The 27,864-nt window shown below is 38.0% G+C and overlaps 1 long non-coding RNA gene and 1 pseudogene across 1 annotated transcript; one reads left to right on the top strand and one right to left on the bottom strand.

Moving 5' to 3' along the window:
* The window catches only part of LOC131394245 (peroxynitrite isomerase THAP4-like), a 344,748-nt pseudogene that overhangs the window by 79,273 nt on the left and 237,611 nt on the right, over positions 1 to 27,864 (bottom strand).
* Positions 287 to 21,013, top strand: LOC131394259 (uncharacterized). The gene is made up of 4 exons (XR_009216098.1): positions 287 to 397; positions 11,709 to 11,808; positions 19,191 to 19,305; positions 20,603 to 21,013. It is a non-coding gene; the product is annotated as an uncharacterized LOC131394259 (long non-coding RNA).

The following is a 27,864-nucleotide window of genomic DNA, read 5'->3' as shown; positions in this document are numbered from 1 at the left end:
TCCTTTCTTATTTAATCTTTTTTATATCAGTATAGACTCATGGATATTTGTTTTATTTTCTGGGTAATAATCCAATGCTATCATTATTTATTTTGTTGGTCATAGTTTTCCAGCTTGAGCCATTGTGAAGTCTTTCAGATTGATTCCTTTTGACACATCTCATCATTTTCTGTTTTTTTTTTTTTTTTTAGAGCACTTTCCTACTTTCTGGCACTACAAGTTGTTCCAGGCTCATCTTGTGTTTTCCATCTCCAGCCCTAGAATTAAACATTTCTTCAAGAAAACCTGGTTCTTTTTATTGGAGAACGATATTTAGAAACCAAGATCTGGGAGCTAGGTGTGCTCATTGATACTAGGATGTCACTGCTTCTAGACCCTCTCAGCAGAGTTTGGAAATGTATGTATGAATATAAACTCAGTTATGCACATCTATCTATCGATCTATCAATCTATCTATCTGGATAGATATATTAAAAGAGACATGGATTCATACTGGTACTTCCAACTCCAATCCAGCACCACAGAGTTTATTCTAGCATTCTCCTTTTGTTTATATGTAACTTCTTTTACCAACAGTGAGAAACTTAACTCCAGTTATCTACAATATATTTACTAATGTGTCAACTAGTCTCAGAATTGCTAATCCATATCGTTATGAAAAACAAATTTATCACCTAGTGTACAGTGTTTGTGTCCAGTACTTTAGTTTTACAGTATTCCATCAAAACACTGTCTTCCAAAGTTACTTAGGTCAGGACCTTTCATCCCCACCCCTTCTGTGTGGTTATGTCACATGCTTGTAATACAGTGACATTCATTTGTCACTGCATTCCATCTGAGTTCCCCAGCATCCTGATGGATTTTTAAAATTGGCAGAGTAAAATTCACTCTTTGCAGTGTACAGTTCTATGGGTTTTGACAACTTTATGGTCGTGTATCCACCTCCACAGTACCATACAGAGCTGTTTTTTTCACCCCTAAAATTCTCTCATACTGTCCCTTTGTAGTCAACTGCTTCCCGCACTCCATCCCTTGACAACCACTGATCACTTTCCATCCCTGTAATTCTGCCCTTTCTAGAAAGTCATATAAATGGAATCATATACTATATAGCCTTTTGAATCTGCTTCCTTCACTTAGAGAAATGCATCCAAGATTCATCCATGTTGTTGTGTGAATCAAGAGTTTATCCTTTTTATTGCCAAGTAGTATTCTAAAGTACTGATGCACCACAGTTTCTTTTGCCATTCACCTGATGAAGGACATTTAGTTTATTTCTAGCTTTTGGCAAGTATGAATAAAATGGCTATAAAGATTCACACAAAGATTTTTGTTTAAAGATTAGTTTTCAATTTGCTTCAGTAAATACCTAGGAATGGGATACCTGAGTCATATAATAAGTGTATGTTTAACTTTATAAGAACCTGCTAAACTCTTTTCCAAATGCAACTATCATGTTGCATTCCCAGTTCTATTTGCTCCTAGTCCTCACCACCACTAGGTATTTGCAATTTTATTTTTCATTTTAGCCACCTAATAGGTGTGCGTTATCTTATTGTGGCTTCTGCTTCCTTTATGAAAGTGAGTTCTGCTAAATATAGATTTCTGTGTTGACTTTTGGGTTTTCTTTCTGCACTTGAAAGATGTCATTTTGTTATTGATTTGTCTCTTTTGTTTTTGATAATGTGTCATCCATCATTCACATTATTTCTCCCTGTGTGTAATGTCTTCCCATGTATATATGTATTTCCCTGACTGTTTTCAAGATTTTCCTTTTATCTTTGGATTTTAGCAGCTTGACTATCATGTGCCTAGGTATGGTTTTAATTTGTATTTTATTTTGTGGGTTTCCTGACTTTCTTGGATCTAAAATTTTGGATTTTCCACCAAATTTTGGAAGTTATGCTATTACTTATTGATTTGCCTTTCTGCCTCATTTAATTTTTCTGTCTCTCCCCTCTCTGCTGGGGACTCAATCATCTCACAGGTGGTAAGGCTCTCTTCATTTTTCTTCAAAATTTTTACCTTCTTTTCTTCAGACTGGATAACTTCTAGTGCCCTATCTTCATGTTTCTTCTACTGTTTCTAATCTAATGGTAAACTCAAAGGTATTTTTTTTATTTCATCTATTTATTTGGTTCTCTTTTGTAATTTCCATTTCTCTGCTGAGTTTCCACATCTGTTCATTCATTATGAGAATATTTTTCTTTACTACATCGATCATCTTTATAAAAGCTGCTTTCTTATCTTTGTTTGCTAATTGCAACACCTTGGGGATAGCTTCTACTGCCTGCTTTTGGTCGTGTATGGATTATATTTTCCTATTTCTTCAAATCTCATGATATTTTAAATTGTGTACTGGAAACCATGAATGATAGTTAAAGAGCCTCTGGATTCTATTTTATTCCTTTGAAGAGTGTTGTTGTTTTTCTAGCAGGGAGTTAACTTGGCCAGACTGAAATTCCAATCCTATCTCCTTTACAGTGAGCATAGCTGAAATCCTCATTCAGTTCTTTCATCTTCCCACTGTTGTTTTTACACTAGGCCCTCTGGGGCCTACCCTGCATGTGTGTTGTTCAAAGATCTGCCAATTTGGTGTGTGGGAGGGGAGACTTTCATACATATTTTGAGATTCTCCTCTTTGTGTGTCCCTCTCTTCCAGAATTTCTCCCCTAACGTTCCATCTACTCTGCCATCCCCAAAATACATCCTCTAACATTACAAGTAAGGCTGTAGTTTTTCCCCTGTCTGGGCCATGTACAGATTTTGGAATGCTTTGAGGCAAAAGACTCAAGCTTGCAAATATCTCCTGGTGCAATTCCCATCATTTAAGGGAAGGCTCCGTCTCAGTTCTGCTTGCTTTTGGAAGAGATTTATACATACACACATATACACATTTATTATATGTGTATTACATATAGATATATGATTCTATATAAATATATATAATATTTTATGCAGATTTTATCATTGTTATCTGTGAGAGTGTTAGTTCAACAAGCTACTCCACCATTACTGGAAGCTAGACCTCGGTTTTGTTTCTTTTTTGGATTTTATATAAATGGAATTATAAAATATATAGCCTTTTGAATATAATTTCTTTTATGCAGCATTATGGTTGTGATATTTATCCATGCTATTGCATGTAGCTAGGGTTTGTTTATTTGTTGAAAATAATTAATTTTTTTAAATGGTCATAAAATATACATAACATAAAATTCACCATTTAACCATTTTTAAGTGTACAGTTCAGTGATATTCAGTACATTCACATTATTGTGTAGCCATAACCTCCAACCATCCACAGAACTATTTTCACCTTGCACTGAAACTCTGTGCCCATTAAGCAACAACTCCCTGTTGTCTCTCCCTCTTGCCCCTGGGAACCACCATTCTCCTTTCTATTCCTATGAATTTGACTACTCTAAGTACCTTATATGAGTAGCATCATACACTATTTTTCCTTTTGTGGCTGGCTTTATGTCACTTAGCATAAAGTCCTTAAGGTTCATCCATGTCATAGCATGTGTCAGAATTCCTTCCTTTTAAAGGGTGAATGGTAGTCCACTGTGTGTATACACCACATTTTTTTTGTCAATTCATCTGTTGATGGACACCTGGCTAGCTTCCAGCTTCTGGCTATTTTGAATAACACTGTTAATGACACGGGTGTACGTATATGTCTTTATACCTCTGCATTCAGTTCTTTTGGGTGTATACCTATAAATAGTGTTCTGAGATTCATTTTCTCACATGTGGGAGGGTTCCCACACCTCCAACAAGCAATTCTTGGAATGTCAGCTGGTCGTCAGATAATTCAACTCAATTTGATGCTGTCAACCCAGAGATACATCAGATTCCACAGGTTGAGAGCTCAGTCCTATAAGACTGCACACCCACCCAACCTCACCTCAACTTCATATGCCAGTTAGAAGCCCCAGCTGTTACCTGTACTTCTAATTGACTGGCTATAAACCAGAGGTTCCCACAACCTCCTCCTTGAGTTTGATTAATTTTCTAGAGTGGTTCACAAAACTCAGAGAAACATTTACTAGATCACCAGTTTATTATAAAAGGATATAACACAAGAACAGCCTGATGGAAGTGGTGCATAGGGAAAGGTATATGAGAAAGGGCACAGAGCTTTTATGCCATCTCCAGGTGCACCACTCTCCAGGCACTCCTTGTCATTGCCAACCTAGAAGCTCTCTGAACCTCCTTCTATTGGGATTTTTATGGAGGCTTCCTCATGTAGGCATGATCAATTATTAACTCAGTTTCCAGCCCCTCTCCCCTGTCTGGAGGATAAGAGGTAGGGCTAAATATTCCAAGCTTCTAATCAGGGCTTGGTCTGTCTGGTGACCAGTCCCCATCCAGGAGCCATCCAGGAGCCATCCAGGATCCCACCCAGAGTTGCCTCAATAGAACAAAAGATTCTCCTAGTGTTCTTATCACTTAGGAAGTTATAAGCGTTTTAGGAGCTCTGTGTCAGGGATGGAGTCAAAGACAAATATTAGAACAAGAGATGATCCTAGTGTTCTTATCATTTAGGAAATTACAAGGGTTTTAGGAGCTCTGTGCCAGGAACTGGAGGCAGAGACCAATAAATATATTTTCTATTATTTCAGAACCTATAAGTGGAATTGCTAGATCATATGGTAATTATATTTTTAATTTTTGAAGGAACTACCATACTGTTTTCCACAGTTTTATATTTTAACCCTCAAAGCACAAGGGTTCCAATTTCTCAACATTCTTGCCATCATGTTATTTTCTGATTTTGTGATAGTAACTATCCTAATGGGTGTGAAGATGTATCTCATTGTGGTTTTATTTTGCATTTTCCTGATACTTAGTGATGTTGAGCATCTTTTCATATGTGTACTGGCCATTTTATATCTTCTTTGGAGAAATGTCTATTCAAGTCCTTTGTGCATTTTTTTATTGATGTTTTAATGGTTTTTAACATTGTGAAATTTTGGGTTGTGCATTTTTGTTTGTCCATCACCATATATATGACTCCCTTCACCCCTTGTGCCCACCCCCACCCCCACTGCCCCTGGTAACCACAGTACAGTTTTCTCTGTCCACGTGTTGGTTTATATTCCACATATGAGTGAGATCATACAGTGTTTGTCTTTCTCTTTCTGGCTTATTTCACTTAACATAATACGTTCCAGGCCCATCCATGTTGTTGCAAATGGGACGATTTTGTCTTTTTATGGCTGAGTAGTATTCCATTGTGTATATATATCACATTTTCTTAATCCAATCGTCAGTCGAGGGACACTTAGGTTGCTTCCACTTCTTGGCTATGGTGAATAATGCTGCAGTGAACATAGAGGTGCATAAGCCTCTTTGGATTGTTGATTTCAGGTTCATTGGATAGATTCCCAGTAATGGGATGGCTGGGTCATAGGGCATCTCTATTTCTAAGTCTTTGAGGAATCTCCATACCGTTTTCCATAGAGGCTGCACCAGTTTGCATTCCCACCAGCTGTGTATGAAGGTTCCTGTTTCTCCACATCTTCTCCAACACTTGTTGTTTTTTGTCTTGGTGATTGTAGCCATTCTAACGGGCGTGAGGTGGTATCTTAGTGTTGTTTTGATTTGCATTTCCCTGATGATTAGTGATGTTGAACATCTTTTCATGTGCCTATTGGCCATCTGTATATCTTCTTTGGAGAAGTGTCTGTTCATTTCCTCTGCCCATTTTTTGATCGGGTTGTTTGTTTTTTTTGTTGTTCAGTTGTGTGTGTTCTTTATATATTATGGAGATCAAACCCTTGTCAGATGTATGTTTTGCAAATATTCTCTCCCAGCTGGTGGGTTGTCTGTTCATCTTGATTCTGGTTTCGTTTGTCTTATAGAAGCTCTTTAATCTGATAAAGTCCCACTTGTTTATTTTTTCTTTAGTTTCCCTAGTCTGGGTAGGCATGTCATCCGAAAATTTTCCTTTATAACCAATGTCAAATAGTGTGTTGCCTATATTTTCTTCTATGAGTTTTATAGTTTCAAGTCACACCTTCAGATCTTTGATCCATTTTGAGTTAATTTTTGTGAATGGCGATAGCAGATGGTCCACTTTCATTCTTTTGCATGTGGCTGTCCAGTTTTCCCAACACCATTTATTGAAGATACTTTCCTTTCTCCATTGTATGTTCTTAGCACCTTTGTCGAAAATCAGCTGTCCGTATATGTAGGGTTTTATTTCTGGGCTTTCAATTCTGTTCCATTGATCTGTGTGTCTGTTTTTGTACCAGTACCATGCTGTTTTGATTACTATTGCTTTGTAGTATCTTTTGAAGTCAGGGATTGTGATGCCTCCTGCTTTGTTCTTTTTTCTTAGGATTTCCTTAGCTATTCGGGGTCTTTTGTTGCCCCATATAAATTTTAGTTTTCTTTTTCTATTTCTGTGAAGAATGTCATTGGGATTCTGATTGGAATTGCATTGAATCTGTAGATTGCTTTAGGTAATATAGACATTTTAACTATGTTTATTCTTCCAATCCACGTGCATGGGATATCTTTCCATTTCTTTATGTCATCTTGGATTTCTTTCAATAATGTCTTGTAGTTCTCATTGTGTAGGTCCTTCACCTCCTTGGTAAGATTTATTCCTAGGTATTTTATTCTTTTTGATGCAATTGTAAATGGTATTATCTTTTTGAGCTCTCTTTCTGTTAGTTCATTATTAGCATACAGAAATGCAACTGATTTTTGTAGATTGATTTTGTACCCTGCAACTTTGCTGTAGTTGTTGATTGTTTCTAATAGTTTTCCAACAGATTCTTTAGGATTTTCTATATATACAATCATGTCATCTGCAAATAGTGAGAGTTTCACTTCTTCGTTACCTATTTGGATTCCTTTTATTCCTTTTTCTTGCCTAATTGCTCTGGCCAAAACCTCCAGTACTATGTTGAACAGGAGTGGTGAGAGTGGGCAGCCCTGCCTCGTTCCTGTTCTCAGAGGAATGGCTTTCAGTCTTTCCCCGTTGAGTATGATGTTGGCTGTGGGTTTGTCATAAATAGACTTTATTATGTTGATGTACTTTCCTTCTATTCCCATTTTGTTGAGAGTTTTTATCATAAATGGATGTTGTATCTTGTCAAATGCCTTCTCTGCATCTATTGAGATGGTCATGTGGTTTTTATTCTTTGTTTTGTTGATGTGATGTATCATGTTGATTGATTTGCGGATGTTGAACCATCCCTGCGTCCCTGGTATAAATCTCACTTGATCATGGTGTATGATCTTTTTAATGTATTGCTATATTCGGTTTGCCAATATTTTGTTGAGGATTTTTGCATCAATGTTCATAAGTGATATTGGCCTGTAATTTTCTTTCTTTGTCTTGTCTTTGTCTGGCTTTGGTATCAGGGTGATGTTGGCCTCATAGAATGATTTAGGAAGTGTTCCATCTTCCTCTATTTTTTGGAATAGTTTGAGAAAGATGGGTATTAAATCTTCTTTGAATGTCTGGTAAAATTCACTGGAGAAGCCATCTGGTCCTGGACTTGTATTTTTTGGGAGGTTTTTGATTACTATTTCAATCTCTTTACTTGTGATTGGTCTATTCAGATTCTCCATTTCTTCTTGGTTCAGTTTTGGGAGGTTGTATGAGTCTAAGAATTTATCCATTTCTTCTAGATTGTCCAATTCGTTGGCATATAATTTCTCACAGTATTCTCTTATAATCCTCTGTATTTCCGTGGTATCTGTTGTAATTTCTCCTCTTTCATTTCTAATTTTATTTACTTGAGCTTTTTCTCATTTTTTCTTAGTAAGCCTGGCTAGGGTTTGTCGATTTTGTTTATCTTCTCAAAGAACCAACTCTTTGTTTCATTAATCCTTTCTACTGTTTTTTTGGTCTCAATATCATTTATTTCTGCTCTGATTTTTATTATTTCTCTCCTTTTGCTGACTTTGGGCTTTTCTGTTCTTCTTTTTCTAGTTCTGTTAGGTGTAATTTAAGGTTGCCTATTAGGGCTTTTTCTTGTTTGTTAAGGTGGACTTGTATCGCTATGAGTTTCCCTCTCAGGACCTCTTTTGCTACATCCCATATGGTTTGATATGGGATGATATTATCCCAAATGATATTATCATTTTCATTTGTTTCCAAATAGTTTTTGATTTCTCCTTTAACTTCATCAGTGATCCATTGGTTGTTCAGTAGCATGTTGTTTAATCTCCACATTTTTGTCACTTTCCCAGTTTTTTTTCATGGCTCATTTCCAGTTTCATAACCTTATGACCTGAAAAGATGCTTGTTATGATTTCAATCTTCTTAAATTTATTGAGGCTTGCTTTGTTTCCCAACATATGGTCTATCCTAGAGAATGTTCCATGTGTGCTTGAGAAGAATGTGTAGTCAGCTGTTTTTGGATGGAGTGCTCTATATATGTCTACTAGGTCCATCTCGTCCAGTTTTTCATTTAAGTCTAATATTTCTTTATTGACTTTTTGTCTGGATGATCTATCCATTGATGTAAGTGGGGTGTTAAGATCCCCTACTATTATTGTGTTGTTGTTAATGTCTCCTTTTAGGTTTGTTAATAGTAGCTTTATGTACATTGGTGCTCCTATGTTGGGTGCATATATATTTATAAGTGATATGTCTTCTTGGTGGAGTGTCCCTTTTATCATTATATATTTCCCTTCTTTGTCTTTCTTAACCTGTTTTATCTTAAAGTCTATTTTGTCTGATATGAGTATGGCAACACCTGCTTTCTTTTGTTTGCCATTAGCTTGGAGTATTGTCTTCCATCCTTTCACTCTGAGCCTGTGCTTGTCTTTAGTGCTGAGATGTGTTTCCTGAAGGTAGCATATTGTTGGGTCTTGCTTTTTAATCCATCCTGCCACTCTGTGTCTTTTGATTGGAGAGTTCAATCCATTTACATTTAGGGTAATTATTGATATATGAGGGCTTGATGTTGCTGTTTTGTCACTTATTTTCTGGTTCTTTTGCATTTCCTTTGTTTCTTGTCCCATTTGTTTCGGACTGCCAATTCAGTTTGGTTGTTCTGTCTTATGAATCTTCTAGTTTTCTCTTTGTTTATCATATGTGGTTTTGTTTTGATTATTTGTTTAGTGGTTACCTTGAGGTTTGGGTAAAAAAATCTTGTGTATGAGATAGTCCATTATCTGATGGCCTCCTATTTCCTTATACTAAGTCAATTCAATCACTTTCCTCTTCCCCTTCTAAGTCGTTCTTGTTATACCTTATTCTATCTTGTGTTGTGGCTGTGTGTTTACAGTGATGAGGTTAAATTTATTTTGGTGAGTTCCTTCCTTTGATCTTTGATTTTAGTATTTAAGTGGTTGCTAACCTATTCCGGTAAAGATCTACTACTTTTCTGAGTTTATCTACCTATTTTTCTCCTTGCTCCAAGCTTTGTAGTCCCTTTCTCTTCTTTTTTTCAGGCCTGAGGGCCTTCTTGAGTATTTCTTGTAGTGAGGGTCTCGTGGCCATGAACTCCCTTAGCTTTTGTTTATCTGGGAGAGTTACTATTTCTCCATCATATTTGAAGGATATTTTTGCTGGATAGAGTATTCTTGGCTGAAAGTTTTTGTCTTTCAGTATTTTGAATATATCATTCTAGTCTCTCCTAGCCTGTAAAGTTTCTGTTGAGAAATCTGCTGAGAGCCTGATGGGAGTTCCTTTGTACGTGATTTTTTTTTTTTGTCTAGCTGCCCTTAATGTTGTTTCTTTGTCATTGACTCTGGCTAGCCTTACCACTAGGTGTCGTGGAGAGGGCCTTTGTCTGTTAATATATTTAGGTGATCTGTTGGCTTCGCTTACTGGTATTTCCTGCTCCTTCCCCAGATTTGGGAAATTCTCAGCTATTATTTCCTTGAATAGGCTCTCTGTTCCTCTTTCCCTCTTTTCTCCCTCAGGAATACCTATAATTCTTATGTTACATTTCCTAATAGAGTCAGATATTTCTTGGAGTCTTTCTTCATTTCTTTTTAGTCTTAGTTCTTTCTCCTCTTCCATCTGGATCATATCTGTATTCCTAGCCTCTAAAATGTTAACTCTTTCCTCCATATTGTCAGCTCTGTTCTTTAAAGATTCCAGATTCTCCTTTATCTCCTCCATTGTGTTCTTCATCTCCATCAGCACTGATTGGTTTTTCTTTATGATTTCAATCTCTTTGTGAAGAAACTCCTAATCTCATTGAATTGTTTGTCTGTGTTGTCTCGTATTTCGTTGAGTGTTTTTATGACAGCTATTTTGAAATCTCTGTCATTTAGATTATGGATTTCTGTGTCTTTGGGGCTGGTTTCTGGGTACTTGTCATTTTGCTTCTAGTCTGGTGATTTCATATATCCTTGCATTGTGGTTCCTGTGTTGGTTTTGTTTTTCCTCATCCTAGAAATCTCTGGTTGCAATTTCCACCCGCCGCCACTGTGTGGTGGTAAAGGGCTGTGTAGTCTAAGCCCCCTGTGCTCTGCTGCAGGTTTTCTGCTGCGATCCGCAGTTGTTGTTTTTTTTTTTTCCCCGCTGCGATCTGCGGGATGGGTCACTTGATCTGGTCTGCTGTGGATCACTTGGTCTGGTCTGCCGCTGATCACTTGGTCTGGTCTGGTCGGTTGAGCTGCAGGGTCCGGTTTGCAGGGAGAGGGGGCTCTATCTTTTGCCCTCTGGGTCCCTAGCATGGGGGGCTTCTCGTTCGCCCCTCGTTGTGTGCTCTCTGGAGTGCTCAGAGGTTGATGGTAGCCCTGTGGCTCTTCTGAGTCCTCTGTGCAGGAGTTTCCCACTGGCTGAGAGAGCCCGGAGAGCTATGGTTTCTCCGCTGAGGGCCGCCCCTCCCCCCTCTCTGGGAGCTCCACAGACCGGGATCGCTTATCTGATGGGGAGGGAGAGGAGTTCTCCTTACCTCTCCCCACTTCCTCCGGGGGCCCAGCATGTTCCACTCTCAGATGTGCGGCAGTGTGGATCTTTCCGATCTAGCTTTTCACTGTCTGGGATTCCGTTGTTGGTCTGTGACTGTTCCTTTTCTTGTATCTTATCGGGGGAAGAGTTCATGGGAAAGCTCACTCCGCCATGACACTGACATCACTCAGCCCCTTTGTGCATTTTTAAATTGGTTTTTTTTTATTGTTGTGTTGTAGGAGTTCTTTATATATTCTAGATATTAATCCCTTATCAGATATGTGATTTGCAAATATTTTCAACCATTCTGTGGGTGGCCTTTTTACTCTGTTGATAGCATCTTGTGATACAGAAAACTTTAGCATTTTGATGAAGTCCAATTTGTTATTTTTTTTGTTGCTTATGTCTTTGGTGTCATATTAAAGAAATCATTGTTGGCAATGGCATTTGGACCCAATGACACACAGCTTTTACCCTGTGTTTTCCTCTAATGATTCTATAGCTTCAACTCTAACATTTAAATGTTTGATCTATTTTGACTTAATTTTTTTATATGGTGTAAGGTAAGCATCCAACCTCATTCTGTTGCATGTAGGTATCCAGTTTTCCCAGCACCATTTGTTGCAAAACTTATCCCTTCTCCAATGAATGGTCTGTGCACCCTTGTCAAAAATCATTTGACTGTATATGCAAAGGTTGATTTCTGGGCTCTCTATACTATTTCATTAGTATATTGTGTGTATTTATGCCAGTACCACACTGTTTTGATTACTTTGTAGTAAGTTTTGAAATCAGGAAGTATGAGTTCTCTTTGTTCTTCTTCTTCTAGATTGTTTTGGCTATTCAGGGTCCCTTGAGAGTCCATATGCATTTTAGGATAGATTTTTCTATTTTTGCAAAAAACATCATTGGAACTTTTACCTCTTTGAGTAAGTTGATTCTTAAGTATTTTACTCTTTTTGATGATATTGTAAGTAAAAATATAAAGGTTGTAAATTTCTTTTTCAGATTATTTATAATTGATGTATAGAAGAACAACTAATTTTTGCATGTTGATTTTGTGTCCTACTACTCTGCAGAATTTATTAGTTCTAAAAATTTTTTTCTGGAAGTTTTAGGGGTTTCAACATACAAGATAATATTTGTAAACAAATATAATATTACTTCTTCCTTTCCAATTTGGATGCTATTTCTTTCTTTTACTTGCCTAATTGCTTTGTCTAGAACTTCTAATACCATGTTGAATAGAAGTGGTGAATGTGGGCCTTCTTGCCGTGTTCCTGATCTTAGAGGAAAAGCTTTCAGTCTTTCACCCTTGAATATGATGCTCTGTGTGAATTCCTATATATGGCTTTTATTTTGTTGAAGTAGCTTCCTTTAACTCTGAGGGTTTTTTAGTGTTTTTAACATGAAAGCATGTTTAGTTCTGTGAAACGCTTTTTCTGCATCCATCGAGATGATCTCTTTTTTTCCCTTCATTTTGTTAATGTGGTTTATTACATTGATTCATTTTCATATATTGAAACATCCTTGCATTCCAGGAGTAAATCCCACTTAAAAATGATGTATAATCCTTTTAATATGCTGCTGAATTTGGTTTGTTACTATTTTATTGAGGATTTTTGTACCAATATTCATCAAAGATATTGTAGTTTTCTACAACAGAAATTGTACTTTTCTATTCTATTCTATTCTATTCTATTCTATTCTATTCTATTCTATTGTAGTTTTCTATTTCTGTAGTTTCAAAGACCTGTCATTTTCTTTTCTCTTAGTGTCTTTGGCTCTGATATCAAGATAGTGGTAACCCCACAGGATGACTTTAGAAGTATTCTCTCCTCTTCAACTTTTTGAAAGAGTTTGAAAAGAGTTGGTGTTATTTAATTTTAAAAAAGGCTTTGTGCCAGGAATAAATTCAGCATAAAATAAATACAAATAAATATTTTTTAAAAATGTGAAAAAGTTGTTTTCCTAAAAAAAATTAAAAATTAAGCAAGTACATCACTTACCCCTTTATTTATTAATTTTTTTAACCTAATAATAGGCATGAACAAATTGTTAGAATTAAAATGACTCAAGTGTGAATTTTCTTCATTGCAAATTTTCTGACAGAAGTATATGATGCCATCATGTATGATATCTTTTATGAAAAAATGGTCAATTTTTGTAGTATTTGAGAATATTATGAATTTTCCCAGTGGCCTCTGACAAAGATAACTCTGACAAAGTTATCTTTTCAACATATATGTCTTATTATCATCCTTACCAAATTAACAAACTCTGTCAGGTGCTAATTAATCAACTACTTTTCATATGATTCAGGTTCTCCACCATTAATTTCCCTAACCATCAGGAAATTCTACAACTTCTGCAAGATTAACAATTTTACCTTACACTGTATTTCTCTCATGTGGTTTAAAACATCCAAAAATCATTGATAAACTGACCCTGCCCAAACTAAAGCATGGTGAATTATAAAAGATGGTCTCTGTTAATTGGGGAGGGATTTCAGGTTGAACTTAATTTTACAGGTGGTCAATTTTTTGTCAGTGTATTGTTCTGTTATGTATTTCACTTCTTTTTTTAAAAAAAGTGATAGTTGAGGGCACTTAAATAATAAAAAGTTGAGAAAATAAGGAACTGATATACATTGTAAGCTTCAAATGTTTTCAAGCATAAGATACAATAAGAACTAAAACTAAGAAATGGCAGAGGAAATAGAGATAAGAGGATGAAATTGCAAAACTGAATCTATAATAATATCTCAATGGCTAGCGTTGTGGTGCCAAGAAGGTGGTGAAGTCAAAGAATTCGTAAAGATGATAATAAACAGACTGCAAAGAAAAAAGATTGAAATTTTTATAGAGAGAATTTTTACAGCGATATTACAGATAGAGAACAGGGAAGAGAAGTTGGAGTGAGAGACTATCTGCTACTTAAATTACTCCCACTGTAGAGAACAAAAAACCAATTTGCTGAAATCTTTGTTTCCCTCTATGACCCTATCTTTATCTGCAAAATCTCAGCTCTGAATCAATTTCACAATCCAGCTTTTCCATCCCTGGGGAACAGAGCATTTAAGCTCATCTGAAACCTCAACTGCCCAGCCTGTGAAATAAGGCCGGCCATCCATTCTCACAGAGGAGCCAACTGGAGGTAGGATTTTTGGTTCTGAATTCAGCTAAACATCTTCAAAGAATTGTATCTGGCTTTCCTCATCCAAGGCTATCAGTGAAGGGCTGGCTGGCTTTCAGAGAAGACCAAGTCACAGTCAGCTGAGACATTTTCTGTTGAGCTTTGTAGAGAGGGCTGTAGGGCTTGTCAGTAAGAGTTGATTTCTGTACGGATTATATTTTTTTATTTTATTCAGAGATTTATAAGGAAATTTACATGGTAAGTATTACTTATTATCAAGAAAAAAGGTTGCCTATTCTCTGGTCATTTAAGCAAAATCCTCCTCTGAGGGTCCACCCGTGGACAAAGCCTAGATTTAATCTCCAAGAGTCTGCCAGGCACATTGTGGTCAGTGGGAAGACCTCAAGTTGGGAGCCTGTTCTCTTGTGTCCTGTGCTGGTACTTAATCTTCCATCTCTTCATTGTACAACTAGACAGAGGCTCAAAGGACTTGGCATTGGAGAAATGTACTTTTCATTGTCTTTAGACTTCTACACTTTTCAAAAATACTCTCAACATTTCCAGTAATTGTGCAGCAGTTTACCCAACACTAAAGTTCTCACTATTAAAAATTAAAATAAATAAACTTTGAAAAGGAAAAAAGTGATCTTTGCAAGTTTGTACAGAATCTATATAATGGGTGCATCCATATAAATGGAAGAAAGATAACAAATTTAGCTCTTTTGGTTAGTTAACACAGTAAGTAATATATTTTATATATTACCAATTTTGAGATTATTTGTATTTAAAAATACTGCTTCAAACCCCTAAATCATTGTAAGTGGTAGAGTCTGCCATCTGCTTTGGCTGAACAATTATACACAAGTCAGCCAAAATTCTTCCATTCCTGTATAATCTTATATGTGGGTGGTAATGGTTGGTTCTTATAGATTGTTTGAACACGTGCATGTCACAAAATACAAGTGGCCATTAAAAATTAAAATGTTCACCAAATACAAGATTATCTGATTCCTAGAAAAAGAAAACAATACTGTAAATTTAAGGCTAAAACTGTCAAAAAGGAAGCCAAGATACACTCAAGTAAAGCTTTTGCTGAAAAGTTAATTGGCTCATCTTTGAAACTTTATCATGTTTATTATGTAAGCAAGATACTTTCCGAGCCTAGAATATGGAAAGTGCTTATTAGTAAGTTAACATTGTGATCATTTATTTTGTAAATGTTAATATGAGAGAAGTAATTCACTTTCTACTATATTAGAATTTTCAAGTTCTGCTAAATCTAAGGCCACATTACTGGCAAGTTGGGATACCTCTAGACATCTGAAAAATAAGAGTCCTACGCAGAAGCATATAAATTTTCTATTCATCAGGTTCTAAATTCTAAAACATTCTAAGGTTTTGGAACAAACCATTGACATTCTAAATTGACAGTAAGACTGCATGTGCTATACATGACCCTATAGGAAGAGAAATCCCAATTTTAAATACAGGAGATTGTGCACAAAAATAAAGTACATTTTCACATCTGAAAGGGGATTTCAAGAAATAAGGGACTCTCAGAACATGTGGTAAGTGGTAAATAACTTACCAAGGGCTCTCTAAAGGTGAACATATTGTGGAAAAAAGAGCTTAAACACAGAGAGCTAAAATGACATCTCTGGAATCCTTATGATGAAACAGACACTGAACTACTTTTTCCTAAAATTTAAAATGCATCTTATCCTCCAAACAAATACCACATCCCTGCCTTGTGGCTTACCTGGGCATGGTGACGTGTTGGAATCATTTTTCTAATTCATTGTCTCTTAAACTTGATGGGCACCAGAAGCACCTGGAGGCCTTGTTGAAACCCAGATTGCCAGGCCCCACCCCCGAGTTTCCAGTTCAGCAGGTCTGCAGCAGCACCTGAGAATTTGCATTCCTACCCAGTTCCCAGGTGATGCTGATGCTACTGGTCCAGGGACCCCACTTTGAGAACCACAGCTTAACTTACACCCTATATATTGTTACCAAATCCATTATTTCATCATTTGGCTGCTACTTTTCTTTTATCACATCAGCACCTTAGCTCCGAATCTCCTCATCTAGCAATGGCAATACATGGAGAGTTTAACAGCTGGTCCTCCTTTCAGTCTCAGTTCTCCCTCTTCCTCTTGATACTACATTCTCTAGCCAGGTAATTCTTCCTTAAACATCAGTTCATCATAGATCTTCCTTGCTCAAAATCTCATGGCTCTTATGCTGAGCACAAGACATTTTAAATTCTCTACTTGGTTCATAAGGTCTGGAATAGCCTATAGAATGTGGACACCCTGTTCCCTACACTGCCTACTATAAAGGAGTATGTGAGGATTACACAAGATACGCACAGTGATGCTCGTTATGTACAGTGTGACATTCTATAAAGTCACTGTGAACACTGAATCGGTGAATATGACCCACTGCTCCCATGGGAAATGCAGGGTTAGGTTGCTGCAAGCCTTAGTCACATTTTCTTCAACTGATCAATACAAAACCTTGTTCTCTGTGTGTTTCTCTTTAAAATCACCTTATTTAAGATATATTGTTGATATATTAACATTGAACTCACACCAACAGCACTGTACCTCGTGTCTGAAAGAAGCTTGTCAAACACACATACTTTCTCTGTAAAGGCACGTCACAGCCTCTTGCCCTGAGGAACACCAGGCAGCATTGCAGCACTACACATGGGGGACATATTAAACAGCAAAGTCACCAACACAAGGCAAAAAAGATGAGAAATGAGGCACTAAATAGACTGCAAGAAGGACACTTGTTTACAGTATGGGCTGAAACAAGAGGGCAGAGCATCACCTTGTTCCCCCTCAGCTGGGAACGTGAACGTTGAATGGCTCAAATGTTTCACCACTTTGTGCATATCTGCAAATGGACTTGAAAGCCCTGTGAGTGTTTATTCGGAGGCTGCCAGTACGTTTTAGCTAGTGGGCAAGTGTGCAAACACGGAATCCACAAATAATGAGGATCAACTATATTATGGAAGCATCTTTTCAAAACCAGAGTACTGCTCAGATATAAGAGCAAAAATGATAACATAACAGCTAACATTTTAGTGCCTACTATGTGCCAGGAGCTCTTCTAAGCACTTTACATAAGTTAATGCATTTAAGTCTCACTAAAACCCTATGAGACAGGAGTTCTCAGTAGCCTCATTTTATAGATGAGAAAACTAAATCTCAGAGAGTAAATACTTTGCACAGGTTCCCCAGTTAAAAGTGGCATAATGGGATTGGTGCTCAGACAAACTGGTCCAAAGCACACAGCCTCAACCACTATGGTAGGAATGTGAGCGAATTTTCTAGCACACCCTGAAAAGCCCCTTCTGCTCCAGACAGTGTGGTCTCCCACATATGTATTCACACATAAAACATTTTCTGAGTGCCCCAAAGGTGTCAGGTACTGTGTTTAGATACTGGAGGGACAAATAGAATGTTGACACAAATAATCCACGACCAATCTATAAATCAAAATGGGGGTGAGTTTATGATGAGCCAACAATTGAGGGCCATATAGCCCGGGAGAGTCCTTTCATGAAGAAATGGAGCACTCCAAAGAAGTGGGGTGTACAGAGTGGTTATATACCATCAGAGAGCATGTACCACATGTGATTGCAGTGTTCCTTTTACAATAGCCACGACATTGACCTGTCGGCACGTCGATTGATGGACACAGTGGGTACCAGGTCTGCTGTCTCCATGGGCGTGGCTGTTGTCTCGAGTTGGGTCGTCACAGGATGAGCACAGCAATCAAATCCTAGCCTAGGGAGAAATGCTTATCCTTAAGGAAATGCCAATGTGGGGGAAGTTGCATTTACATCTTAAGGGCATTGTTTTTGTCTTTGGGACATGTTAATTGCTTAAAGCGATATACAATGGATGAGCAGAGGCTACAGGCCCCTTTTGGAAAAAAAAAAAAAAAAAGGTCAGGCCCAGTTAGTTTTACACCAAATGGCTTCCTCATGTGCTCCAATATATCCTATCACTCACCATTTATTTATCAAGAAGAAGGATAGTCTCAGCTTTAAGAAGCTACTGTCTATGAGACATGAATAAATCAACAGTTCTGGAAAAGTAGATAAGTACAGGGTCCCAGAGTGGCGACATCAAAAGGGGTCTCTGGATGGAGATCTCTCAGGAAAAGTGTCCAAGAGGAAGAAACTTTTGACATGAGATTAGATTAAGAAATAGGAATTAAGTTGATTAAAAAAAGGGGGTAGGAAGACAGAAGAAACACATATAAAAAGACAGATATAAAGGATGCTAAGGATATCAGAATATGGGGGTATTTTTAAGGCTGGAACAAAGCAAACATATAGGAAACAGTGGGTGATGAGGCTAAAGATGAGGACAGGAAGGGAAAGCCTGCGTGTCCAGCTCAGGAGTCTGAATGTTCTCTCGGATGCTCTGAGCAGTCATTGAAGGAGTCTAAGCAGATGTCAGATTTAAACAAATTTGGATTCTTGAAGGTAACTCTGGAGGCATTGTGGAGGAAAGATTAGAAGAAATTAAGACTGGAAGTAAAGGGACCTGTTGGGAGATTAGGCAGCGATCCAGATAAGATAGGCCTTGGCTCAGGCGGGGGGTCTGCAGGTGGAGGAGGCCAGGAGGTGGGAAGCAGTGCTGGGCTCCTGGAGGAGGAAACTGAGCCACTTCTCAGTCACGGGAAGATTGTGCCTGTCATGGCCTCCCCACCCCCATGCCCAAATGCCATGTTCCTTTCTACATCTGTACCTTTCCTCTCTTCCCCCATCTGAAATCCTCACTCTTTCTTCCCTCCACCTGCCCAAAAGTGGTCCCTTTGAGGATTTGATCTAGTTCACCTCTCCTAAGAAGCTGTCCTTAATTACAATTTCTCAATAACATTCCCATTTTTTTTAGGTTCTGTAATACAACATACACTAAATACCTTGTCAGAATTAAATTACATCTTGCAAACCATTTCATGTATGTGGAGGAGCTTGGAATCTTATAATTCTTTGTGTTTCCTTCAATACCTACCACAAATATCTTGCACATATAGGTCAATGGATGTCCAGTAAAGTTCAATAGAGAAGAAGCACACTTTATAAGCTAAGAACTTTTATGAGCTCAGTTATTCCTTTAGATCAGCTGCTTGAATCATTTGTCTTTCTCCACAGGTCAACAGTGTTGCCCAGCACAAAGGAATTTTCCACCTTCTCAAACTCAGTAGAGCAAAGATGAAACTTCATTCCCCCTGCAAGCCCTACTGCCCCAGAGAAAAGCAAAAACAATGTGCGACGTCTAATTCTTTCTTCACATTCTCATCTCAAATTGCAACTGTTTTCCAGATGCTAACTGGTTTTCATTCTTAAAACTGACAGAAAAGTTTCTCATTATTTCCTTTTCTTTCTTTTTTTGTGAGGAAGATCAGCCCCGAGCTAACTTCTGATGCCAATCTTCCTCTTTTCACTGAGGAAGATTGGCCCTGGGCTAACATCTGTGCCCATCTTCTTCTACTTTATATGGGATGCCACCACAGCATGGTTTGACAAGCGGTGCATCGGTGCGCGCCCAGGATCCAAACCTGTGAAACCGGGGCTGCCGCAACTGAGTGCGCGCACTTAACCGCTGCACCACAGGGCTGGCCCCTCTCTTTATTTCTAAAGCTGAAATGTCTAAATCATTCTCTGGGCTAGTTGGAGTTTACATAAAATGAAAATGTACATTCCAGAAAAATCCTTAACTTTCCAGAATAATCCTTAATATATTATGGTAAACACCTTGGCAAAATGTCACTGATTTTCAATGTCAGTGCCTCCACAAGGGTATCCTTGCATTGTCTCCCCTCCCAACCACCTCTCACTTGGCCCCTCCCCAGGCTCATGGGCTCAAAGTGTTTACTGAGCACTAAGAATGATCAGAGTCTGAGGGAGACTTCAAGGATGACTAAGCCATGTTTTCTGACCCCAACCAGCTCTCTCCATCTCTCCTTTAACCTCTATTTTTCTTACTCTGGTTTCTACTTTAGTTGTTGACTTGTCTTGTGAATTGTTGTTTTGTGGTTTATAATTACCATGTAAATTCATATTACTTTTTGCCTTAGAGTTTAGAAAGAACTTACATTAAACAAGGTTTTTCCCAGACCTTTGATGTGTCTAATACCTTCCAACGCAATTCAAGTGGCTTCTTGTTCTTACATCTCCATCATTATTCCTTCAGAATTATGCTCACCCCACACTTTTGATCTGACCAATGCTGCTTTACTCTTTGAACTTTTCTATGCCAAGACTTACATGAGGAATCCCTCAAGCACCATCAGCTAGGCGACCCCACATTCCTCACATCTGTTTCTGATACCGGCCCTGATATCTGTTCCCCAGCAATGAACCCAGCATATATGGGGTTAAACCAAAAAGCACTCATTCCCCCTTCTCTGCTTCTCTAAGTTATATTCACATGTAGATATGGGTTGTTTTACCCTTTGTGTCCCTGAATTCCACAAGACAAATGGAGGTAATAAATTGTTAAAAACCCAGGTGGCTACAAACTGAAACTATGGCTAACGACCAGTTCTTGTGGTTTGTTACAGGGAGACTGAGATCTCAAAATTATCAAGAGGCTGAAGCTCCCCAACTCCCGCTTCCTGGAGCCGAATCCACCATTCATCACAGGGACAGACAGAGGACACCTGCATCTCCCCTAACTCAGCTAAACGCAGGCTGATGGGAGGACGCCGAACTGCAAAGCTGCAGCTCCCCTCCCCCACCTAAAACCTTGTAAACTGTAATCGTTAATTGGCAGCAGTTGCCGTCCTCTCCCCAAGGCCAAATTTCAGGTGATGAGAGAAGAGTGGTGGTTGATGGAGCCTTAAATCTCCTGCTGTAGATAGAGATGACAGCCGGCTTGGCGCCAGAAGACTGGGATCCCTCCTCCAACAAATAATCAGTCACCAAGGATATATTCTTTCCCACAGACTTTCCTTTAAAAACCTCAACTCCTAAGGCCTCAGGAGGACTATGGATTTTGGGGCATGAGCCCACTACTGCCTCATTTTGCTGGCAAAATTAAACCATTTTTCTTTTCCTCAGTCCCTGGTCATTGTGTTCATTGATTCGGCTATGGTGACAGTGTCCCGGGTTTTTCTGGCTACATTTCCTTGATTTGTTCCCAAATAAAGTTGTTTCTGAAACTAATAATAAATTGTACCAACTGGTCATTGTATAAAAATCACTATCACACATATCTTAAAGAGAACAAATGGAAAAGAATATTAAATTCTTCAGATAAGTTTGCAATAAAATGAGGCATTGAGGGGACCAGGGGGCACTGATCAGAGCAGGATCCTAAGAGAAGAGTTTTAAGTCAATTTCAAATGAGGTTAAAACTGGAATGAGATAGTATTTTACCAGTTAGCTGAAATCATAAGCATTTTTCTGACCTTTGAGAATTTATTTGCATATAAACTGTACCACATGTGGGGTAAGAGAGTGCTGATATTGTTTAATTTCTTTTTATTATTCAGCACTTTGTAATAGATGTGGCTATTAACGATTAACAAATATCATAATGGGGAGAGACTAAACTTTCAACTGCCTGATATTATCAATTCTTACACAAAGCTAGAGTTTTAAAGATCAAATTTCCTTCTAGTTACCTTTCAACTAGTCCATTTATGTCAGAAAGATGTTGAGTTTTAGGAAAATACTTCAAAACACAAATTTTATATGTAATTTCAAAAGCAAAAAATTGGTTACAAACTGGGTGGTTACCAGTTTTGCTACCATATATTAATCTTTAACATGGGAGCAAACATTTTTAGAGAATATAATTGATATTTGCCTATTTATTTATATACTGTAGAATGTTAAAGGATTTACAGTTTTAATAGTATTTCCAATACCAGAGAATAAAAAACAGAATTGTTTCAGTTTTATGAAACAGTTTCTTACACATAGCAGATTTTCAGGGCACATTACTTGAAAATAAAACAATCAATTAGTGAGGTTTATGCAATGTGGTTTTATTTTAAACTTGCTCATTCCATAGGAGCATCAATAAAAGCCCTCCAGGAGTAGCTGACGCTCTTTCCCTCCACACGAGCACCAGCTGTATTTTCTTTAAGCATCAGACTCTCGGGCAACACCATAGCCCTTAACTCTGTTGAGCAAAGGCTTTATGAGTCATGTGCTTTTTCTAGGGCTATGGAGCTCCCAGACTTATCAACTACAGGGAGAGAGTAAGAGTCTGAACACGTTTAATAAACTCCAGTGTGCTCAGGTGAGAGGGTAAGTGCCTGAACTCACATCTGAAGAAGAATTTAGAGGATGCTTTCTGACTCTGCTTCGTGCCCCTGACTAAGCAGTCCTGGACATCCCCGTTACGGCCACAGAATAACACAGGCAGCCTTGATGGACCAGAAATCCTCCTATGTCCATCATTTGTACAGAGCAAACTGGCTTAAGACCTCTCGTTTCCTGCTGCAGTGGTAATTTACAGACATACAAAACTGCCATCTAGTGACTAAGAAGAAAACAGCAAGGTGCTTTACATGGAAAATAAAATTGTAAGTTTTTTAGAAAAGAACAGTGAAGCACTAAAGTTGGTAAAGTTGACACAATGTGGAAAGTTATAATGAACCTGAAAAATGTGTAGGTGAAGTAATCAGTTCTCTCTGCCTCTAAAACATGACTTGACATCTGACGCATAAATAGTATAGTTTAAATATGATACAATAACTTTGGAAATAAACTTCTCATCTCATTTCATCCAATAATGTTTGCAGGAGCTGGTATTAAATAGCTAGATGGTGAGTACCCATGTTGAAGTACAATTTTTATCACAGTGGAGAGAATATGAGGCATAAAACCCAACATACTGATGTTCAGATCTTCCCTCTCACCCTTGATCAATTTTGTAAACATGGTCTTTTTTTATTTTGGGGGGGGAGGAAGTTCAGCCCTGTGCTAACATCTGCCAATCCTCATCTTTTTTTGCTGAGGAAGACCGACCCTGGGCTAATATCCGTGCCCATCTTCCTCCACTTTATACAGGATGCCACCACAGCATGGCTTGCCAAGCAGTGCGGCGGCTCGCGCCCAGGATCCGAACCTGCGAACCCCAGGCCACCGCAGCAGAGTGCACGCACTTAACTGCTTGCGCCACTGGGCAGGCCCCTAAACATGGTTTTCTTTATCAGTTAAATATGAATTATAATAGTTACTTTAAAGGATTACTGTAAGAATTGCATGAGGTAATACAGTAAAGGAACTGGTGTGGAGTGATAGTTAATTCTCCTGCCCTGTCTCTCTTCTATGAAACATACACAAATCATCTAAGAAGAGAACTCGTCTATACCATAAACTTATGACAAAGAGTCAATGGCTCCAGAAGTAAGGGCCACCATTGTTGAGGGCTTAACCTCAACTGCTTCCAAATACTGTTAACTCTCAATTAATTTTATGTGTTCTCAGTCTTCGAGACACTTCGCTGGCTACAAGGAAAGGAGAAGGTGTGAAATTTAAATTGATCTATTTCACCTTTGAATGGCCAAGCTGTAACATCAGGTGTTTTAAATCACCTAGTTCATCAGGTTTTTGGCTTATTACTATATATTTTACCATGGTTCACGGTAAAGAGAAAAATAGAAAATCATTATGATTTTACACACGTGAATATATATCTTGACTATTACAGCTGGAATCTTAATATATAGAGCAATGTTGTACATGTTTTGTCCTTGTTGATTGTACAGAATACTTTTGTCCAGGCTTTCTTTGGCATTATCACATATAATGAAGAACTCAGTAATATATGCCCTGGAGATAAGGATTTAGAAAGATCTAACATACTATCCTAGTCATGCCTCAAAAAATAATGTTATAAAAATAATGAGAGGATATTTTGAAGGCACTATTTTTCTTAATTATTTCCAACTTTATGTCCCTTTACCTCTTTTGAATCATTCTGCATCATTCTGCATCAGCAGCAGTCCCCCTTTTGACTGCTATATCTGTTTCTCTTCTTCCGTGGCGATTTCTTTCAAGCCTGTGGAAAGAAGTCTTTTATTGGGTTAGCAGAGTTAATAGGAATTAGCAGGTGTGGGGGATCAAGATTTGGCCACCCTGAAATATATCTCTTTACTTCGATTGTTTTCTCTGACTGACATTTGACCTCCCCCACTAACTGCCTAAAGAATTTGACATAGTAACTCCTTCCTGCAACAGATCTTCTATCCGATGGCTGTAATATAATGTAAAATAGATGTTACAATAGGAAATGCACCAACAAGCCCATCTTATCAGAAGTTCTGTCTCTCTGGCCACATTCTCTGGATGGCCCTGTGAGGAGTTGGCAGACAAACATTTACATTTAAAAGGGAAATCTCCATTTGTAAAGGTATCTCCCTCTCTGTATTGGGAAGAGGGGGGATGACCTCATTTCTAGAAACTTATCAACGTGGAAGGTGAGGCCTTAAGTCTGCATAATAACCTTACTCTTGTTTACAGTGCTTTAGTGGTAATCTCCTGTAACTGACACCTTCCACCCCCAACATCCCCCTCTGTCTTTAGGTGATGACGGTATTTAAGATGAGAATTTCTGCTATTGTGTTGAGAAATACAGTGTCCCTGGTTTCTCCCATGTATACATGTTATTATCCTTGGTATTATTTTCTCCTGCTAACCTGTCTTGTTAATTATTTGGCCAACCATAGGAACCTTAAGGGGAAGGGCAGAGGGGGATTCTCCCTCTTCCCCCACACAGGCATTCCCAAGGCTGGACAGCATATCCAGCTTGGTAATATCTTGCTTATCATTTAAGTAAGACCCATCTGTAAACCAAATTAAATAGAATACAGTCGTGGTCCTTCCTCTTGTATGTTGGAAGCAAGATAGCAGGGTTAAAATAGTGAGTAATATTTACCTACTCAGTATAACCTAAGAAGTTTTGTCATTCACTTGACAATGCTTCCCGTGCAATTTAGCATACCAAACAAGCCTACTTAGTTTAGTATCTCTCTCTTTATAGGAAGAGATCAAATTTCCTTGAGAATTGCCAGGGACCTTTGAAAATTCTCAAAGAAAAAAGTTATAAGAAAGACTTTATTTAGGGTATGAGTTTTGGGGAGATTGTCAAAAATATACAAGAGTTTTAAACCCTTGGTCAGACAAGGTCAGGGACTTGCTGCTCTTGTCGCAGTGAAACATGCTTCCTTAACAAACAGCATTTAAAAAGTCAAAAAGACCTTAATAGAGAGACCTCAGTCTTTTGAACATAGGAAATTACCTTAACAAAACACATCTCTGTTCTTGAGATAAACTGAACTCAAAGGTAAAGAAAAACTTTTTTACATAATAACCTCTATCAAGAGTAGATTAAGAGTAGAATAAAATTATACTTTTAAAAGCAAGAAGACCAAATTTAAATTTTGTCCTAGCTTACTTTTGATATTAAAAATCATTTACTTAATTGGATTTAGTTTAATCTTAGCCAACTCGACCATGTATAAAACTCCTCAGGGTTTCTCTTCAACAAACCTTCTATAACTTTTTGTTTACATTCAGAATTTGTGCCATGCCTTCCTTTTTTTTTCCTTCTAGTACTTTTTAGGGCAAATTTATCTTTCCTAACCAAACAAAAATATTTCCATTTTTCATATCTTCTTAATGAAAACACACATCTTACTCTCCTTGAATACAAACATAGTTTTCTTAAGTTTTTAGTAGCTTAATCACATCTTAGAAATTTTTAACCCTTAGAAACCTTCATTTTTAAGTAAAAACTAAGTAAGAAATTATAAAGTTTCTTTTACAATAGCATTTCGTGTCTTGACAAACTTATATGGACACTTTTTATAAATTTTGGAAACGTTACTTTATAGTACAATCTTTCAAATAAAACACAAGACATGTTTACCAATAGACCCAAAATGCCTTTTAGTTTTTCTGTAATAAGCCAAAAGTAGATAAACCTATATTTAGCAATCAATGTCTAATATCTTATCTTATTTGGAAATGATCTAGATACTCAATGAATTTTTTTTTTTCCCTGACGAAGATCAGCCCTGAGCTAACCTCCATGCTAATCCTCCTCTTTTTGCTGAGGAAGACTGGCCCTGGGCTAACATCTGTGCCCATCTTCCTCTACTTTATATGGGATGCCACCACACCATGGCCTGACGAGCAGTGCATCCGTGTGCTCCCGGGATCCGAACTCGGGCCGCAAGCAGCGGAGCGTGCGCACTTAACTGCTACGCCATTGGGCTGGCCCCTCAATGAATTTTTATCATAAAATTTGGCAAAACCCTAAAGTTTTAAGTCACCAAAAAGACTTTAGAAGCTATATACACTATAACACATGATTATTGTTTAAAGTTCACTTAATACTCATTTTTTTCACATCTATTTAGTTATCTGTTCTCAAAAATTATTTAGATTGCCTACAAGACTTTATGAGACATTAGATAATATTAGTCATTGATGGTGCTCAGGTCAAGCTACCCCAGGAGACACCACTCTGGTATGCAGATTGTTTTGAGCTGAGGACCATAAGGACTCAGAGAACTCAGGAAGAATATTTATTTGAGTTTCCCCTCCCAAACTGCCTAAAGAATTTGAAACAAAAGATCTGTTTCAGGAAGGAGTTATTATCCTGATGGCTGTAAAGATAAGGTAGGATAGAGGTTACAATAGGAAAGGCACCAAGCCCCTTTTATCAAAAACTCTATCTCTCCCTGACCACGTTATCTATAGATGACCCTGAGAAGAGTTGTCAGGCGAACATTTGCATTTCTATCTCCATGTGAGTTGTCTTCTTGCCCTCTGAGGTTCCAGACCACTACCCAACCCCAACACTTTCCTCGCCTTTAGCTGCAATACTTAAGCAAGCAGCTTAGACAGAGGGACGAGTTGCTCATTTCTGAGTTTCTCCCATGTATACATGTTACTAAACTTGGTATTATTTTCTCCTGCTAACATGTCTTGTTGATTATTTGGTCAGCCAGAAGAACCTTAAGGGAAAGGGCAGAGGGAGATTCTCCCTCTCTCCTGACACCATCATTTATTATTTTTGAGACCAGTTTTGTAATAGAAATAACATCAGTTTATTTGACGAATAAAGGCTGCATATCTGCATTATATCCAATGCTGAAAACTAACACGCTTAAATAAGCTTTTATTTACCAAAGATTATTTCATATCACGTTAACTGGAAAAACATTTGGATTTAGAAACAACTTTTGTAAGTGCTTACTTCAAGTTAATTGAATAGACCTCTGGATTTTGACCATAACCTCTGGAGGTAAGATATCACGCACATATAACATACATGTAGAGACACACACATAAAGAACAGACAGATGCAACAAAGATTTTATAGCCGTTGTTTTAGAAAACTTAGCAGTTTCTATCTGCAGAAAGCTTCTTAACCATTTTGTTTTCTTTCAGTCTTAGGCCCCCTGCTGTCTTAACACTTGCACAAGTCTCCTGGGTTCAGAGGCCAGGGGGCCCAGCCAGGAATGGTCCAGCAAACTCAATTTCCCGCTTTTCTTTTATTTTCTTTTGCTACAAAGTCTGAACAATTTCTAGGGACTGTGTAGCGGGTCAGGAGTGTACGGCTTGTGAGTGTTACTCACTAAAGAAAGGTCGTAATCACTCTCTTACGTGCCTCGGTTTCTCCCGCCCGCAGCCTAGGTACTGCTGTGGGGGTTTGGAGCTCGGGTGACCAACCCTCCTGTGTGCATCCCCGGATGAACCTGTGATTAATTAACATGAATGATAGTGGAGCTCCCTAGAGGAAGGACAGTTACACGTCGTGGGGTTCCCCTCTGACACCCCCGATGAGATCTCTGTTGCC

This window comes from Diceros bicornis, chromosome 30, assembly GCF_020826845.1.
Source record: "Diceros bicornis minor isolate mBicDic1 chromosome 30, mDicBic1.mat.cur, whole genome shotgun sequence".
NCBI classification, from domain to species: domain Eukaryota; kingdom Metazoa; phylum Chordata; class Mammalia; order Perissodactyla; family Rhinocerotidae; genus Diceros; species Diceros bicornis.
Note: the sequence above shows the minus strand (reverse complement) of the source record. Positions and strands in the feature narration are given on the sequence as shown.